Source organism: Scyliorhinus torazame, chromosome 5 (assembly GCF_047496885.1).
Source record: "Scyliorhinus torazame isolate Kashiwa2021f chromosome 5, sScyTor2.1, whole genome shotgun sequence".
Lineage (NCBI taxonomy): Eukaryota > Metazoa > Chordata > Chondrichthyes > Carcharhiniformes > Scyliorhinidae > Scyliorhinus > Scyliorhinus torazame.
This window is the reverse complement of record NC_092711.1, coordinates 116031164-116050931: the sequence shown is the minus strand read 5'-3', so window position 1 is coordinate 116050931 and position 19768 is coordinate 116031164. Positions and strand designations below refer to the sequence as shown.

At 46.7% G+C, this 19768-nt stretch overlaps 1 protein-coding gene and 1 long non-coding RNA gene across 7 annotated transcripts in view; one reads left to right on the top strand and one right to left on the bottom strand.

Moving 5' to 3' along the window:
- The window catches only part of LOC140419561 (uncharacterized), a 29137-nt gene extending 28028 nt beyond the window's left edge, over window positions 1-1109 (bottom strand). For 3 of the 6 annotated variants that reach the window (XR_011945868.1, XR_011945867.1, XM_072503460.1), the window contains exon 1: window positions 734-873. The gene's annotated coding sequence lies outside the window, so the exon portion shown is untranslated. Of the gene's footprint in view, window positions 1-733 lie in introns of all 6 variants that reach the window. The other 3 variants (XM_072503461.1, XM_072503462.1, XM_072503463.1) reach the window with 3 other exon arrangements.
- On the top strand, window positions 893-5610 carry LOC140419566 (uncharacterized). Its single transcript, XR_011945869.1, has 2 exons — window positions 893-949; window positions 2263-5610. It is a non-coding gene; the product is annotated as an uncharacterized lncRNA (long non-coding RNA).
- Window positions 5611-19768: the final 14158 nt, after the last annotated feature.

Sequence of the window (19768 nt, the reverse complement as noted above, 5' to 3'; positions counted from 1 at the left end):
TAAAAGGAGTTGACTGTGTCAGTATCACTGTCTGCCCAGGATAGAAATTCAGAACAAATAATTCTAATTTCCCCAAATATGTTGCCCAATGAAAGTAAAAGAAGGCAAAATCACAACAAAAACATGGAAAACTTTTTCACTAAACCAGAATGTTGTTTTCCGTGTCTCAGAAGCACTCTGCACCCTGAGGTACCAACAGCTGTGGAAGGTATCAAGTGTACTGGTGGACACCTCATGTTTCCGTTCCAGGGCTACCTAAACATGGAAAAGACCACGGAAGAGAGGCCAGCAGTCAGAGGAAGCCCTACATTCTCCCCCATAGAGCTCACCCATCTGGATTTACAAATTGCTGTTTTCAACAGATCCAGGAGCAGACCCTCTGCTCCGACTAGCACAGTCCCCTCTGAGCAGCAAAGCTAGGAATGTGGAGTTAACGTATCACAAAGCATTTAGGAGCAGCCTCTTCCGGTAACGATACTGGGGCTGTAACCTCCACATTAGCATCTCCACCGTGCAGGCCATTCGGCCCATCGAGTCTGCCCCGACCCTCTGAAAGAGCTCCTTCTCTCGGCCCACTCCCCCACCCTATCTGCACAACCCCACCAAACCTGCACATCTTTGGACTGTGGGAAGAAACCCAAGCAGACACGGGAGAAAGTGAAAACTTCACAAAGACAGCCATCCAAGCTCGGATTCGAACATGTGAGACAGCAGTGCTAACCACGGTGCTTACCGTGCTGCCAATTATCGATTTAAGCTCTTAAAAACCGGTCGCCATTAGGACTCGCCCGGGCATTAGGACCCAGTTGGAAAAGAGACCCCTGAAAGTCCTGCTCATTCTCTTACGTCACCCTGACGCCTGCGCATGCGCTCTTCTCCTCGCTGAACCAAGATGGCGGCCGTTCACCTGGACCTGATTAGAGGCACCGGACCCGAAGCCACAAACTCGGTACCGCAGGGTCTTATTTCGGCCTGCGGCATTCACTCGGGATTGAGAAACTCTCCCCGTCCAGAGCTGGCTCCATGGATCCCACTGGGGTTCCATATCTTTACCAGTTTACTGCAGCCCATCTGCGCCACTGCTTCCCGGTTCCTTCCGACTTGGAACAATAGGATCACCCAGAATGCCTCGCGGCTGGCTGGCCCTGGAGCATGCGTACTCAGCGCCTGGGCAATGAGCAAATTGGATAGAGCGGTTACTGGGCCGCGGAGGATTGTGGGGACTGTGGCTACCATTCATCAGCTGTTTTATTGGAGGCTGACCGCAGATCAGACCTGAACCTATAATATTGCTGTTTTATTTTAGGGCCCAATCAACTAAATAGAAGAACTAAATTAATTTAGAGATAAATTAAAGGGGGCCGTTCCTACAAAGAACAAACGGAGCATAGCCCAAAAAGAACAAAGAGGAACAGAAACTTAAAACATCAAATCAAAACGTGAAAACTGACTGGGGTCGATAAAGCAGTCCAAGCCCTTTGGTGTCCATTGAGCACAGAAGGCCTCGTTTCTGTTCATTTCTCTCCAAAGATGCGGTCTAATCTGATTAGTATGTCCAACATTTGCTCTTTATATTTTGATATTCCAACATCTGCAGTGTTTCTGCTTTTTAAAATTTCATTCATTTGATGTTGGCGTCGTTGGCTAGGCCAGTATTTATTGCCCATCCATAATTGACCTTGAGCAGGTGATGGCGAGCTGCCTTGGTGAACTGCTGCAGTCCATATGGTGTAGGTACAGCCGTAGTGCTATTAGGGAGAGAGTTCCAGGATTTTGACTCAGCGACAGTGAAGGAACAGCGATATATTTCTAATTTAGGATGGTGAGTGGCTTGGAGAGGAATTTCCAGGAGAGGGGATTTCGTTGTGTCTGTTGCCGTTATCCTTTGTGGATGTGGGTTTGGAAAGTGCTGCATAAGCCTTGGTGAATTTCTGCAATGCATCTTGTAGATGGTACACACTGCTGCCATTGTGCTGGAGGGAGTAGATGTTTGTGGATTAGGTGCCAAGCAAATGGACTGCTTTGTTCTGGATAGTGTCAAGCTTCTTGAGTGTTGTTGGAGCTGTACTCACACAGGCAAGTGGAGAGTATTCCATTACACTCCTGACTCGTGTCTTGTAGATGTTGGACAGTTACTTGCCACATAATTCGTAGCTTCTAACCTGCTTTTGTAGCTATGCTATTTATATGGCTAGTCCAATTCAGGTTCTGGTCAATGGCAGCCCCAAGATGTTGATCGTGTTTTATTTTGTTTTGTTACAGATGTTGCTCTGAGAACTGAGTCTAAAAACACAGACCGATTAAAGACTGTGTTTAAAGTCAGCAAATCTATTTCTGTTGAGACTTTTTATGTCTACAATATTTTGAAAATTTATTATTGGGAAATGGGCATCGCTAGCATAACCAGCAACTCACCAAGCCTCTTCTGAAAGCACCTTCCAAACCCCCTAACTTACAAGAATATGGACAGCAGGAGCACGGGAACATTACAACCTGCAATTACCCTTCCAAGCCACACACCATTCTGACTTGGAGGTATTTTGTTGTGCCTTCACTGTCTCTGGGCTGAATTCCTTTCCTAGCAGCACTATAGGTACACCAACAATACTTAGATTGCAGCGATTAATGAAGGAAGCTCACCCCCAACTTTGGAAGGACAATTAGGGATGGACAACAAATGATCACATCCCATGAAAGAATTGAAACAATCGACTGACAATCAGCAGTTTCCCTTGATGGCGATGTTTAGTCAATTGCTGCAATCGGAGTGGTGAAGGTGCTCTCACAATGGTATGAGCTAACGAGTTACAGGATTATCACCCGGCAACAATGAATTAATGCCGATGTAAGTCCAAGTCAGGTTGGTTTCTGTTTTCCTCTGGTTCACCGTCTCCCAGATTAAACTCCGAGCTTTCATCAATCCTATCAATCTGTTGAAGACTTTGGCTGGTTGGTGAAATTCACCTGATGTTGGTGTCAGTTGCCTTTCAGAGGATTTCCCAGTTTTCTGAAATTCCATTGTGGTTCTGGTGTTAATGTCATGATCGGAGTTTCAATTCCAGTGCTGATGAGGGAGGACCTGTGCTGACAGAACTACAGAATCGTTACAGTTCAAGGGGAGCCCATTCGACTCATCGAGTCTGTGCTGACTCTCTGAAAGAACATTCTACCTAGCCCCACTCCCTTGCCTTATCCCCGTAACCTTGCATATTCTTTCTTTTCAGATAGAAATTCAATTCACTTTGAATACTTTGATCAAACTTGCCATGTTACAATCTTTTATTTATCTTCAAAATAAGAATTGGAGGTGTCCAAAAAATACAACTTTATTGCTAATTATTCACCTTGATTCTCTTAAATAAAAATAAATAAAAACTCAGATCAAATAATACAGCAAAACATAAAGAGAGTTTAACGAAAACATTCAAAAATCAATAGATGGTTCAGAATTTATTAAGAGCATAGATTCAGAACAAAAACTTTAATCATGAATCCTTATTTTTAAAGAAATTCTTATCAATGGTCGAACCCCTTATTTACACTCATTGGTTCTAATTCTCAGCTGAGTGAGGCTCTCTGATTTATTCAAACAACTATCTGTCACAGAACATGATTTGTTATCCGGGCATTGGTCAGTACTTAAGATTCATTAATGTCTATCAACTTAATTAAATGTCTATATGTGCCCGTCACGTGTACCAATTCTACAAAGATAAGGTGTTCTGCATTAACCTTGCTTGTTTCTAAGACTCTTGTACATTCTTCTCCTGTTGCTAAGACTACAATACTTTCTTATTACTAAATGTATTGTGGAACAATGGTCTCTACGTTACAAAGGCTTTTATGTACATTTTCTTGAAAGAATGTGAGCTTTGTACAGCAATTCTCATATTTTTATCTGAACCCATGTTTCAGGGTGGCATGGTAGCACAGTGGTTAGCAATGTTGCTTCACTGCGGCAGTAACCAGGTGCAATTCCCGGCTTGGGTCACTGTCTGTGCGAAGTCTGCATGTTCGCCCCATGTCTAAGTGGGTTTCCTCTGGGTGCTCCGGTTTCCTCCCACAAGTCCCAAAAGGCGTGCTGTTAGGTGAATTGGACATTCTGAATTCTCCCTCCGTGTACCCGAACAGGCACCGGAGTGTGGCGACTCGGGATTTGGCTTTTTGGACATTTTCTGTCTAAGTACTGAATTAAAAAATTATACTGCATCAATTCTTAAAGGTTCCAACTAAATAAATCAGTGAATCAATAAATCTGTAATCTATCATTTCTCCCCTTTTGATTATTCAAAATAAAAATCGAATAGACCAATTACAATAGTACAAAGTAAAGCAAAGAAACAAGTGCCATAAAAATGAACACATTTGCAGTATTTGATGAGAAATTAATAGTAAGCACCCTTCATTTCTGACTCGGCGTTTTTGACATTCTTTTACAGATACATTTGATTATCACAAATACAAGATATATCGCAAAAAAACCTACAAAGAACATAACCAGGCTTTGTACCACTGAAACTCCTAAGAATCCCAACCACTCCACATCCCAACTCGAAGAGTGCTGGACTCGGGTTTTTTGAGATTTTCAACCTCACTTTTAATGTATTTTGCCAAATTAATGATCTCTTTGAAGTGATCTGGAATCTAAGTACAACATTCCGATCCGATCAGGGCACATGTCCACCTTTCTTGGTGAGAATATAATCCAGAGCTATTCGAATTTGCAAGGCCACAGGTCGGATAGCTCGCATTTCAGAGGAAATCCTGAACAGGGCTGTTGAGGTGTCATTTGCTACCCTTTTCTATGATGACTGCCAGTTTATTAACTTTTTGGCTGTCTTTGCAGCACCATTTTTAAAAAAAACAAAGCGAAAAACTTGTCGTGCAGTAATGGCACGTTTACTTCTTTGATCTGATAGTTTGCATCAGTAATTGTTCATCCTTGACGTCTCACATCACTGTCTTAAGGCCATATGTTCTTTCTTCCTTGTCAATTTTGAGCGTGATGCTAAGACCGGGTCATGGGATAAGCTTTTGATCCAAAATTGACTATAAAATCATGTTGAGTTGCCATACACAGATTATGTGTTAACTAAACTAAAATAAATGTAATTTCAACTTGTGAGTGATGTATAATACGGTTCCAGTTGTCGCAGGGTGAGATCTTACTATTCCACCCCTTATCTCATTATTGTTCTTGGTCACTTCTTTCTTTAGCCCTTGAGTGGGGTGATCTGTGCAGGGAGAAAATTCACTTTGTTTTTCTTTTCTAATCTGCTTTTTTTCTTTTCATAACTTGTGATAAATTCCATCTTATTCCACAATCTATTGTAACTTGAATGTGATCTCTGAATAATTGAATTGATACCCCTTTCTTTCGGACACTCTCCATTTGCAAATCATCTCACTCAAATATCATTCAAAATAACATCATGCATGGACTTAAAATATTCTCCAGCTCTCCAAATTGTCTGTATCCACCTTATGGATATTCCTCATCGGGTTTACTTGCTAGCAGCCCCTTACTTGTTCTTATCCAAATAATTTGCCCTGTCACTTCAATTGTGCTCGTTTCGACAGGTAACAGTGTGTTTGATTCTATCCCAATTATTTTAAGTCAGTTTCTCTATGGAATGTGTGTCAGTGCCTTGATCACTTAATGATGGTGTTTCTCTCTGTTGGCCCCATTTACCATTTCCGGCCATGTCAAGTAGTGTGCCTGCATGGGGCCTGCTGTTCAATGCATAATGGCAAGCCTGCCTATTAGTTTCTTCACACGTAACTCATCTGCACACGTACGCAGTGCCCCCAATGTCATAACCACACATTCTTGAACCTTTTGTGATCTTATCAAAAGATCTCAAAGTTGTTGCTCATCTCTCCACGTATGATCCAGATGCCTTGGGTGGTGGCCAGAGTATCAAATTTTTGTTCTCTTAAATAAAAGCATAGACAAGGACACAAGCATTACCAAGAGAAAATTTATCAATGTATTAGCCTCCTCTGAACTTTCCCCTTCATATTAAGGCCAGATTGAAATATTCCATTGAATTGCACCCAATATTCCAATTCCCATTTCCTGGTTTGATTTCCTGTCTCATTCGTCTACCCTCAATTACTTAATCCTACCCCAACCATGAGCCCTGGAGTTATCTAGCAGTCCAATGATATATCTTCATGTTTATAACAGAAATCAACATTTCCATTTGGTTCCAGACAGTAACATTGTGATTGTTTGTTCTTTGTCTTAAATTACCCATTTGTTTTACAGTAACTTGCTCAATTACATTGTCTTTTCACATCACAGAAGTGTTTCAAATTCGAACAACAATGTTGTTGGCTTTCAGATTTGTATTAATGTCCAGTTCATCTCTTCTTGGTCTGAAGTTGTAGGATCTCTTCTTCAAAATAGGCTTTGTCCTTATGTCCATGGACACCAGCTAAACTGGATGTTTTTTTTTACATCATCGTTGTTCTTGTTACCCATCAAATAGATTTCATTTTTAATTTCATCCCGCCTTGTTCACCTATCGCCCATCCTGTTCTTGGCTCTTCATTCACTCTGCCGTATCCCGTCGTCACATTGGCCTCCTCTAATCGTTCTTCCCCAACCCTACTCACTCCCTCAACTCCAATCTGCCTCAATGTTCATATATCCCACTTGGTTGTTCCTCTTGTCCTGAACTACTGTAAGCCGCCCATTTGAGTAATAGACACTCCCCTGGAGCCCTTCTAGCATCTGAGATCATTTTCAATCTTCCCATGTTCAGAATATCCTCTATCCAGCAGCAACTGCTGATTGCCTGTTGGAGTAACAGACTTCAGATCATTTAGAATCTCCATATTGTTGGGTTGGTACGGCAAAGTAATAATTCCCATTATTATGGCCATGTATGTGGAAGGGAGCAAGTAAAATCTGGCAAACCTAATGCTGACGCTGTTGCTCAGACTTGTCTAAGACTGGCGAATGCAACCTCGCGCTTCTCCATCAATTCTGTGTTACAACTTCTCACTGAATGCCCACCCACCCTTTGACTGGATTTTAAATCAGGCCGACTATTGCTGCAAAATTGAAAGTCTTACAAAGGGGGCGGCACGGTGTTTAACACTTCCACCTCACAGTGCCAGAGAGTGGTGGGTCTGTGGAATTCATTGCCACAGAGGGCGGTGGAGGCCGGGACGTTGAGTGTCTTTAAGACAGAAGTTGATAATTCCTCGAGAAATCAAGAATTTAAGGGCTATGGAGAGAGAGCGGGTAAATGGAGTTGAAATCAGCCATGATTGAATGGTGGAGTGGACTCGATGGGCCGAATGGCCTTACTTCCGCTCCTATGTCTTATGGTCTTATGGACCCGGGCTCTACTCTAGCCGTGGGGAGCTTGCACTTTTTCCCTGTGCCTGTGTAGGTTTCCTCCCACAGCCCAAACACGTGCAGGGTAGGTGTGTTGGTCACGATCCAAGGATGTGTAGGTTAGGTGGGTATATGGGGATAGAGGGGGCCTGGGGAGGGCGCTCCCACAGAGGGTCAGTGCAGACTGATAGGCAAATGGCCTCTTTCCGCACTATTGTGATTCTACGATGCAATGATTCTATCAAATAAATTCGCAAATTCCTGAAGCTGCTGCAAATCTTGTTCCACTTGCAGTTACCTGGAAAGTAAAACACAAAAGATCCATTCTGCTTGGGGCAAAATGGGTTAATTAATCGGAACATATCTGACAATTCAAACTTAAAATTTGTAATTCCCAATTTGTGTAAAAATATAAATACATCTTCAGCTGTTAACAGGCATGGATTAATTCTCTGCTCCTTTGAAAAAAGGGTGGGGTAAAAATTTTCAACTGGACACCATTACGTCACCGCCTCTCTTTGTTTTGACCGAGTAAGAAACATGGGACCCCTTTTCTTTAATATTCTCTATTGTACACACTTTTTATTTCTCTCGATCTCAGAATTTTTCTGTCATTCTTCTTGCATCAGGAATAATTATTTTTTGAACCCGACAAGAAGTTTTAACACATAATCTATCCAACACAGGATTTGCCATAATCATTTTAGATATCCCAAATTCCAATAAATCATGATAAACTAAAATCATTTTAGATATCCCAAATTCCAATAAATCATAATAAACTAAAATTATCTCACTCTTACATGTGTGAATTTGTATCTGGATTAATATTCCCACATGTTGATCACAAATATCCTGGAAGCATGCCTCTGGCCAGAAAAAACATGACTCCAGGTTTTGTAAGCTGTTTGCTCAGCGATTGCAATTTTGACAGAAAAACATCAACACTTGAAACAGACACACATGAATATCATTCACACATAAGCAGGTTCCGGTAGCGGCCATGACCTGCTAGGTCGCACGAACGGCAGCTCCCGCCGGGATAGGTTTTTCGGGCCGCTAAAAGGAGCGGCGGCGGTACTTGACGGGAGGGACCGGCGCAGGAACGGACGTGGGAGAGGCTCTCCTCGGTGGTGCATGGAGAGAACCAAGAGCGGAGCCGGCAGATGCGCGAACCCGGGGAAGAAGGTCGAGAAGGACAAAATGGCGGCCGGAGAAGATCGGGAGGTGTGGGCCCAGTGGGCCAGAGAACAGCAGGAGCTCCTTAAAAACTGCTTTATGGAGCTGAAAACTGAGATGCTGGCCTTCATGGAAAGAATTGTGGTGACCCAGAAGGCGCAGGAGAAGGAGATCAAGGAGGTGAAGAGGAAGGTGGCGGAGAACGAGGACGAGATCCTGGGCCTGGCGGTGAAGGTGGAGGCGCACAAAGCTCTCCATAAGAGATGGCAGGAGAGGCTGGATGACCTTGAGTGTAGGTCTCGGAGCCATAATCTGCAGATCCTGGGCCTTCCCGAAGGAGTGGAGGGGGCGGACGCGAGCACGTACATGGCCACAATGTTGGGGACGTTGATGGGCGCGGGGCCTTCCCGTGGCCCTTGGAGCTGGATGGGGCGCACGGGGCTCTCGCCAGAAAGCCGAGGGTAAACGAGCCACCAAGGACGATGGTGATACGGTTCCAGCGCTTGGCAAACCGGGAGCGAGTCCTGCAGTGGGCGAAGAAAGAGCGGAGCAGTAAGTGGGAGATCGGCGAGATCCGAATTTACCAGGATCTGGGAGCTGAGCTGGCGAGGAGACGTGCAGGTTTCAACCGGACGAAGGCGGTCCTCCATGGTAAAGGGGTGAAGTTTGGGCTCCTGCACCCGGCGAGACTGTGGGTAACATACCAGGACAGGCACCACTATTTTGATACGCCGGACGAGGCGTGGTCATTGATCAGGCAGGAGAAGCTGGACCTGAACGAAGGGACACTTGTATGAGGGTGAAATGTGCGGGTGGGGAGGGACTGAGGGGAGGACGGCGGGTAAAGCATAAGTTTATGGGCTTGTCTGCCCTAGTTTGGTTTGTGGTTTTGTTGTTTCTTTTCCAGGTGTTTTGTTCTCCAGGTGTTCGGTGCTAGGGGGTGGGAAATGCCCAGGACGGGTTGTCCGGCGCACGGGGATGTCCCAGAGGGCGCTTGCCCCTCTACCCCTGTGGGGACAGGGGGGGAGGGGGGGCCCAAAGGAGGCAACAAGTTAAAAGTTGGTATATAGAGGTGGGAGCGGCCGGGGTCAACATGGGTGAGATGACTGACGGAAGCACAATGGCGGGGAAACCAGAGCTAAGTGGATGCTTTAGGTGGTGGGGGGGGGGGGGGGGTGCTGCTTTGCTGACTGAAGGGGAGCCAGGTGAGGGGTATGGATGGAGAGTCGGGCGGGGTGGCCGCTGGGTGGAGAGCTGGTGCAGGGAGGCGGGGGCACGCGTTTGGCTGAAAAAGGGAGATGGCTAGTCGGCGGGATGGGGGGGGGTGGTTACTCCCCCGACCAGGCTGATCACGTGGAACGTGAGGGGCCTGAATGGGCCGGTCAAGCGGTCCCGCGTGTTCTCGCCTTTGAAGGGGTTGAAGGCGGACGTGGCCATGTTGCAAGAGACGCACTTAAAGCTCGCTGACCAGACGAGGCTGAGGAAAGGATGGGTGGGACAGGTGTTTCACTCGGGGTTAGACTCCAAGACCAGAGGAGTGGCCATTCTGGTCAGTAAACGGGTGGCATTTGAGGCGGGGAGCATCGTGGCGGACAAGGGGGGCAGGTATATAATGGTGAGTGGCAAGCTGCAGGGGGCCCGGGTGGTGTTAGTGAATGTATATGCCCCGAACTGGGACGATGTGGACTGCGCGTTGGGTAGGATCCTGGACTTGGAGATAAGTCACCTGATAATGGGAGGGGACTTTAATACGGTCTTGGATCCGAGCTTGGATCGTTCCAAGTCCAGGTCGGGAAAGAGGCCGGCGGCGGTCAGGGCCTTGTGGGAGTTCAGGGGCCAGATTGGGAGGAGCGGACCCCTGGAGGTTTACGCGGCCAAGGACGAAGGAGTTTTCCTTTTTCTCCCATGTCCATGAAGTCTATTCACGAAAATACTTCTTTGTGCTGAGTAGGGCGTTAATCCCGAGGGTGGAGGGGGTCGAATACTCGGCCATTGCAGTCTCGGACCATGCCCCGCACTGGGTGGACCTGCGACTGGGGGTAGAACGGGGTCAGCGCCCTCTCTGGCAACTGGATGTGGGGCTGCTGGCGGACGAAGAGGTGTGCGGGCGGATGAGGAGTATTGAGAATTAGGTGGGAGCGAATGACACAGGAGAGGTGACGGTGGCAGTAGTTTGGGAGGCTCTGAAGGCGGTCGTTAGGGGAGAGTTAATCTCCATTAGGTCCCATAGAGAGGAGAGGGCGGAGAGGGAGAGACTGGTGGGAGAGATACTCAGGGTAAATAGGAGGTACGCGGAGGCCCCAGAGGGGGGGCTGTTGAACGAGCGCCGGAAATTACAGGCGGAGTTTGACTTGCTGACCACGGGGAAGGCGGAGGCGCAGCTGAGAAAAGCGAAGGGGGCAGTTTATGAGTATGGGGGGGAAGGCGAGCAGGATGTTGGCGCACCAGCTTGCAGGAGGGCGGCGGCCAGAGAGATTGGGGGAGTGCGGGATAGGGAAGGCAACATGGTGCTGAGCCCAGACAGGGTTAATGAAGTCTTCAGGGAGTTCTACGGGAAGTTATACGAGTCGGAACCCCCCGGGGAGGGGGAAGGGATGAGGCAGTTCATGGACCGGTTGAAGTTCCCAAGGGTGGAATCAGAGCGGGTGGAGAGACTGGGGGCTCCGATTGAGTTGGAAGAGGTAGTCAGGGGGCTGGCAGGCATGCAGACGGGCAAGGCCCTGGACCTGGACGGTTTCCCTGTGGAATTTTATAAGAAGTTCTCGGAGCTGCTGAGCCTGCTCCTGATGAGAACCTTCAATGAGGGAAAGGAGAAAGGGACCCCTCCCTCCGACAATGCCGCAGGCATTGATCTCGCTCATCCTGAAGAAGGAGAAGGATCCACTTCAGTGTGGGTCCTACAGGCCGATACCGCTCCTGAACGTAGATGCCAAGCTGTTGGCAAAAATTCTGGCCACCAGAATAGAGGACTGTGTCCCGGGAGTGATTGGGGAGGGCCAGACGGGTTTTGTTAAGGGCAGGCAGCTGAACACGAATGTGAGGAGGCTCCTGAATATCATCATGATGCCCTCGGAGTTGGAGGGGGTGGTTGCGATGGACGCGGAGAAGGCCTTTGACAGGGTGGAGTGGGAGTATCTGTGGGAGGCGCTAGGCAGGTTTGGATTCTGGGAGGGATTTATAGGGTGGGTCAAGCTGCTGTACCAGGCCCCTGTAGCGAGTGTGTCCACAAACCGGCTAAGGTCGGAATATTTCAGGTTGCATCGGGGGACGAGACAGGGGTGACCCCTGTCCCCGTTGCTGTTTGCCCTGGCAATTGAGCCGTTGGCCATTGCGCTCAGGACTTCGAGGGATTGGAGGGGACTGGTGCGCGGAGGGGAGGAACACCGGGTCTCCCTCTACACGGATGACCTGCTGTTGTATATTTCAGACCTGTTAGAGGGGATGGGGGAGGTCATGCGGATCCTGGGGGACTTTGGGAGGTTCTCCGGGTATAAGTTGAACATGGCAAAGAGTGAGCTGTTCGTGGTCCACGGTAGGGGCCAGGAGGGGAGACCGAGGGAGTTCCCGCTCAGAATAGTGGAGAGGAGCTTTCGATACTTGGGGATACAAGTGGCCAGGAACTGGGATGCCCTGCACAGACTCAACTTATCACGGCACTTGTCACGGCTCCGCTGACGTTCTCGCCGGCGCGATACACCACAAGTCCGGTGGTGACGGCGCCACTGAGGATCTGGGGGCAGTGGAGGAGACACAGGGGAGAGGAGGGAGCCTCTGTGTGGACCCCGATACGGAATAACCACAGATTTGCTCCGGGTAGGATGGATGGGGAGTACCAAGGCTGGTATAGGGTAGGTATTAGGAGGATGGGGAACCTGTTTGTAGACGGGACTTTCCCTGGCATGCAGGCGCTGGAGGAGAGATTCGGCCTGCCCCCGGGGAATGTGTTCAGGTACCGCCAGGTTCGGGACTTTCTTAAAAAACAGGTGGGGACATTCCCACTGCTGCCCCCACGTAGGATCCAGGATAGGGTGGTGTCTGGCGTCTGGGTAGGGGAGGGGAAGGTGTCGGACATACATCAGGAGCTGCAGGAGGTAGAGGAAGCCTCAGTGGGGGAGTTGAAGGATAAGTGGGAGGAGGAGCTGGATGAGGGCCTGTGGGCCGATGCCCTGGGCAGGGTGAACTCCTCCTCATGTGCCAGGCTCGGCTTAATCCAATTTAAGGTGGTGCATCGGGCACATATAACGGCGGCAAGAATGAGTAGTTTTTTTGGGGTGGGGGACAGGTGCCCGAGATGTGCGGGGCGTCTGGCGAATCATGCCTATATGTTTTGGGCATGCCCGGCGCTTAAAGGATTCTGGCAAGGGTTTGCAAGGGTGATGTCTAGGGTTTTGGACGCTCGGGTGAAGGTGAGTCCAACAGTAGTGATATTTGGGGTGTCGGAGGATCCGGGAGTACAGGAAGCGAAAGAGGCCGAGGTACTGGCCTTGGCCTCCCTGGTAGCCCGGAGACGGATTCTGCTAATGTGGAGGGACTCGAAACCCCCGAGTGTGGAGACCTGGGTTGGCGACATGGCGGGGTTCCTTAGCCTGGAGCGAATAAAGTTCTCCTTGATGGGGTTCTCCTGGCGGTGGCAACCTTTTCTTGAAAAATAAAAACTGGTCACTTTTCCTGACAAAATCTACACTCAGAATAGACAATTCTTCTAAACTGCCCAATAAAAGTATTCTTCAGACTTATCCCTATTATCCAAACCATATTTCTATTTTAGCAATACAGAATCGTAAAGATTCACTAACAATTCATTCACAATTTGGTACTTCAAAACACTCTGTAGATAAAGGAACATATTTTAGTACACAAATTACTACATCAACCAAGGAAAAAGAACAGAACACACAAACTTCCTGAACAAGAAACCATGGTCAATCGACTTCACACAATCAAATAAAAACACCTAAATGAAAACCCTTTCAGTTTATGCCACCACAAATACCACATGATGGCTCAAGCCACTTTATTCACAAAATATAACCTCAAACCACACAGTCGGTCGGAATCCATTGGCACCGTTACAAATAATGAACAAGATACAACCACCAACACACACAATTTCTAATTCAACCACCACTCAGTCGTCCAAATCAAACCAAAGATACAAACCGTATAGTTCCATCACCAATACCAGCTTGTTCGAACCAAATAGGTTTGTTAAGAACCCCAATCCAGGCACTCATTTGGGCCATATAAAGTTCAGAGCCCTGATAATAAAAGAATGACACACAAGTATCCCATACAGACTTACAATCATCTGATACATCACGGACAAAATTCAAATGGAGATCCACTATACAGAATAAAACAACCAATATGGTGACACAACACCCCAATATAAGTCACCCTCATATCGCCAAACAACAACCCCTCCTCCACAATATTCCTCAATACCAGGGCCCCACCAGGCTGCACCCGAAGCCCCCTGCTATACTCCCTGTACAAACTGCGTGGCAAAGTTTGGTTCCAACTCCATCTACATGTTTGCTGAAGACATGACCATAGTGAGTCGGATCTCGAATAACGACGAGTCAGAATATACGAAAGAGATAGAGAACCTAGTGGAGTGGTGCAGCGACAACAATCTCTCCCTTAATGCCAGCAAAACTAAAGAGCTGGTCATTGACTTCAGGAAGCAAAGTACTGTACACACCCCTGTCTGCATCTACAGAGCCGAGGTGGAGATGGTTAACAGCTTCAAATTCCGAGGAGTGCACATCACCAAATATCTGTCCTGGTCGGGAGGCTACCAGAAAGCACAACAGCGCCTATACTTCCTCAGGAAACGAAGGAAATTCAGCATGTCAACACTGACTCGTACCAACTTTTACAGATGCACCATAGAAAACATCCTATCTGTCTGCATCACAGCCTGGTTTGGCAACTGCTCGGCCATAGACCACAAGTAACTTCAGAGTCGTGAACACAACCCAGTCCATCACACGAACCTGCCTCCCATCCATTGACTCCATCTACACCTCCCGCTGCTTGGGGAAAGCGGGCAGCATAATCAAAGATCCCTCCCACCCAGCTTACTCACTCTTCCAACTTCTTCCATCGGGCAGGAGATACAAAGGTCTGAGAACACGCACAAACTGATTCAAAAACAGCTTCTTCCCCGCTATTACCAGATTCCTAACCGACCCTCTGATGGACTGACCTGATTAATAGTCAGTACATCCTGTCTGCTTCACCCAATGCCGGTGTCTTTGTATTTACCTTGTGGTGCCCTTTTTGTATTTACGTTCAATTTAATTTTCTTTTCATGTACTAAATGATCTGTTTGAGCTGCTCGCAGAAAAAAACTTTTCACTCTATCTCGGTACACGTGACAATAAACAAATCCAAATCATAGACCTATTAACACAACTTTATAAATCCCACTGTATCAGTGAAAAACAAATGGAATACTTTACCGGATTACAACCTCTTCCAAGGAAATTCTACCTTCCTCCAAAGATACACCAGGATCCAAAGACATGGACCGTACCCCATGAAATACCTCCTGGTAGAACCATAGTTTTGGATTCTGCAGTGAATCTTATAGAATTGCAGAATACATAGATTCATTTTCAAACCCATTGGCTCAGAAACATTCAAGCTACATCAAAGATACATATCATTTCACAGAAACAGTTAATTCCCTTCAGATGTGATGGGTTCACAATGGATATCGATGTCCTTAAAAGATATTCACAATTCAATTAGTAATCCATTGGCACGGTTACAAATAATGAACAAGATACAACCACCAACACACACAATTTCTAACTCAACCACCACTCAGTCGACCAAATCAAACCAAAGATACAAACCATATAGTTCCATCACCAATATCAGCTTGTTCGAACGGTTGGTGTGTTGCCTCCCAGGTGCCAGGGTGCGTGATTTCTCGGATCGTGTTTTCGGGATCCTTAAAGGGGAGGGGGAGCAGGCCCAAATCATGGTCCACATAGGTACCAACGACATAGGTAGGAAAAGGGAGAGGGATCTAAGGCAGGAATTCAGGGAGCTAGGGTGGAAACTTAGATCTAGGACAAACAGTTATTATCTCTGGGTTGTTAACCGTGCCACGTGATAGCGAGACGAGGAATAGTGAGAGAGAGGAGTTGAACACGTGGCTACAGGGATTGTGCAGGAGGGAGGGTTTCAGATTTCTGGATAATTGGGGCTCATTCTGGGGTCGGTGGGACCTCTGCAAACGGGATGGTCTACACCTGGACCAGAGGGGTACCAATATCCTGGGGGGGAAATTTGCTAATGCTCTTCGGGAGGGTTTAAACTAGTTCAGCAGGGGCTTGGGAACCTGAATTGTAGCTCCAGTATACAGGAGGTTGAGAGTAGTGAGGTCATGAGTAAGGTTTCAAAGTTGCAGGAGTGTACCGGCAGGCAGGAAGGTGGTTTAAAGTGTGTCTTCTTCAATGCCAGGAGCATCCAGAATAAGGTGGGTGAACTTGCGGCATGGGTTGGTACCTGGGACTTCGACGTTGTGGCCATATCGGAGACATGGATGGAGCAGGGACAGGAATGGTTGTTGCAGGTGCCGGGGTTTAGATATTTCAGTAAGCTCAGGGAAAGTGGTAAAAGAGGGGGAGGGGTGGCATTGTTAGTCAAGGACAGTATTACGGTGGCAGAATGGACGTTTGACGAGGACTCGTCTACTGTGGTAGTATGGGCTGAGGTTAGAAACAGGAAAGGAGAGGTCACCCTGTTAGGGGTTTTCTATAGGCCTCCGAAAATTTCCAGAGATGTAGAGGAAAGGATTGCAAAGATGATTCTCGATAGGAGCGAAAGCAACAGGGTAGTTGTTATGGGGGACTTTAACTTTCCAAATATTGACTGGAAACGCCATAGTTCGAGTACTTTAGATGGGTCCGTTTTTGTCCAATGTGTGCAGGAGGGGTTCCTGACACAGTATGTAGATAGGCCAACGAGAGGCGAGGCCATATTGGATTTGGTACTGGGCAATGAACCAGGACAGGTGTTAGATTTGGAGGGAGGTGAGCACTTTGGTGATAGTGACGACAATTCGATTATGTTTACTTTAGTGATGGAAAGGGATAGGTATATACCACAGGGCAAGAATTATATCTGGGGGAAAGGCAATTATGATGTGATGAGGCATGACATAGGATGCATCGGATGGGGAGGAAAACTGCAGGGGGTGGGCACAATGGAAATGTGGAGCTTGTTCAAGGAACAGCTACTGCGTGTCCTTGATAAGTATGTACCTGCCAGGCAGGGAGGAAGTGGTCGAGCAAGGGAAACGTGGTTTACGAAAGCAGTCAAAACACTTGTCGAGAGGAAGAAGGAGGCTTATGTAAAGATGAGACATGAAGGTTCAGTTAGGGCGCTCGAGAGTTACAAGTTAGCTAGGAAGGACCTAAAGAGAGAGCTAAGAAGAGCCAGGAGGGGACATGAGAAGTCTTTGGCAGGTAGGATCAAGTATAACCCTAAAGCTTTCTATAGATATGTCAGGAATAAATGAATGACTAGGGTAAGAGTAGGGCCAGTCAAGGACAGCAGTGGGAAGTTGTGCTTGGAGTCCGAGGAGATAGGAGAGGTGCTAAATGAATATTTTTCATCAGTATTCACACAGGACAATGTTGACGAGGAGAATACTGAGATTCAGGCTACTAGACTAGAAGGGCTTGAGGTTCATAAGGAGGAGGTGTTAGCAATTCTGGAAAGTGTGAAAATAGATAAGTCCCCTGGGCCGGATTGGATTTATCCTAGGATTCTCTGGGAAGCTAGGGAGGAGATTGCTGAGCCTTTGGCTTTGATCTTTAAGTCATCTTTGTCTACAGGAATAGTGCCAGAAGACTGGAGGATAGCAAATGTTGTCCCCTTGTTCAAAAAGGGGAGTAGAGACAACCCCGGTAACTATAGTCCAGTGAGACTTACTTCTGTTGTGGGCAAAATCTTGGAAAGGTTTATTAGAGATAGGATGTAAAATCATCCGGAAAGGAATAATTTGATTAGAGATAGTCAACACGGTTTTGTGAAGGGTAGGTTGTGCCTCACAAACCTTATTGAGTTCTTTGAGAAGGTGACCAAACAGGTGGATGGGGGTAAAGCAGTTGATGTGGTGTATATGGATTTCAGTAAAGCGTTTGATAAAATTCCCCACGGTAGGCTACTGCAGAAAATACGGAGGCATGGGATTCAGGGTGATTTAGCAGTTTGGATCAGAAATTGGCTAGCTGGAAGAAGACAAAGGGTGGTGGTTGATGGGAAATGTTCAGACTGGAGTCCAGTTACTAGTGGTGTACGACAAGGAACTGTTTTGGGGCTACTGCTGTTTGTCATTTTTATAAATGACCTGGAGGAGGGCGTAGAAGGATGGGTGAGTAAATTTGCAGATGACACTAAATTCGGAGGAGTTGTGGACAGTGCGGAAGGATGTTACAAGTTACAGAGGGACATAGATAAGCTGCAGCGCTGGGCTGAGAGGTGGCAAATGGAGTTTAATGCAGAAAAGTGAGAGGTGATTCATTTTGGAAGGAATAACAGGAAGACAGAGTACTGGGCTAATGGTAAGATTCTTGGCAGTGTGGGTGAGCAGAGAGATCTCGGTGTCCATGTACATAGATCCCTGAAAGTTGCCACCCAGGTTGAGAGGGTTGTTAAGAAGGCGTACGGTGTGTTAGCTTTTATTGGTAGAGGGATTGAGTTTCGGAGCCATGAGGTCATGTTGCAGCTGTACAAAACTCTGGTGCGGCCGCATTTGGAGTATTGCGTGCAATTCTGGTCGCCGCATTATAGGAAGGATGTGGAAGCATTGGAAAGGGTGCAGAGGAGATTTACCAGAATGTTGCCTGGTATGGAGGGAAGATCTTCTGAGGAAAGGCTGAGGGACTTGAGGCTGTTTTCGTTAGAGAGAAGAAGGTTAAGAGGTGACTTAATTGAGGCATACAAGATGATCAGAGGATTAGATAGGGTGGACAGTGAGAGCCTTTTTCCTCGGATGGTAATGTCTAGCACGAGGGGACACAGCTTTAAATTGAGGGGAGATAGATATAAGACAGATGTCAGAGGTAGGTTCTTTACTCAGAGAGTAGTAAGGGTGTGGAATGCCCTGCCTGCAACAGTAGTGGACTCGCCAACACTAAGGGCATTCAAATGGTCATTGGATTGACATATGGACGATAAGGGAATAGTGTAGAAGAGCTTTAGAGTGGTTTCACAGGTCGGCACAATATCGAGGATCGAAGGGCCTGTACTGCGCTGTAATGTTCTATGTTCTGTGTTCTACAGTAGCTCAGAATTTGAGGATTTCACAACAATTCCTCAAAAAAGATAATTCCTAAGAATTCAGCAACATCATTGAAAATGGCGAACAAAACACCAATACATTTAATACCAAATGTGATGGCCTCATTTAATTCTTTGAATTCAATTACTGGTCACAGTCACATAGTTTCACCACCATCAGGTGCACCAACCTGTACCGCAGATATGACCCGACTGGCAGCCCCGGTCCAGGCACAAACATGGGGCGCGATTCTCCCAACGGGAGTCTAAGTGCCGACGCCGGAGCGAAAACCGGAGTGGACTCGCCAACACGAAGGGCGTTCAAATGGTCATTGGATAGACATATGGACGATAAGGGAATAGTGTAGATGGGCTTTAGAGTGGTTTCACAGGTCGGCGCAACATCGAGGGCCGAAGGGGCTGTACTGCGCTGTAAAGTTCTATGTTCTAAATAGGTTTGTTAAGAACCCCAACCCAAGCACTCACTTGGGTCATATAAATTTCAGAGCCCTGATAATAATAAAAGGAATGACACACAAGTATCCCATACAGACGTACAATCATCTGATGCATCACAAACAAAATTCAAATGGAGATCCACTATACAGAATAAAACAACCAATACGGTGACACAACACCCCAATATAAGTCAGAAAAATAAAAACTGGTCACTTTTCCAGACAAAATCTACACTCAGAATAGGAGATTCCAACCTTTCAAAATAAGAATTGCACCAATCCAAAAATTCAATTTGACTGTTTTCCAGGAGCCAAATAGATTCACATCACTGCCATCTTAAATAAATTGCAACATCATCTGAATGTGGAGATGGCAATATTCTCAATCGGAATAAATAATCGTACGCAAAAACCTTTTACTGCAATTTAACAACTTCAAAGATTAAAAACAGCCAATCATAATTCCCAAATATAA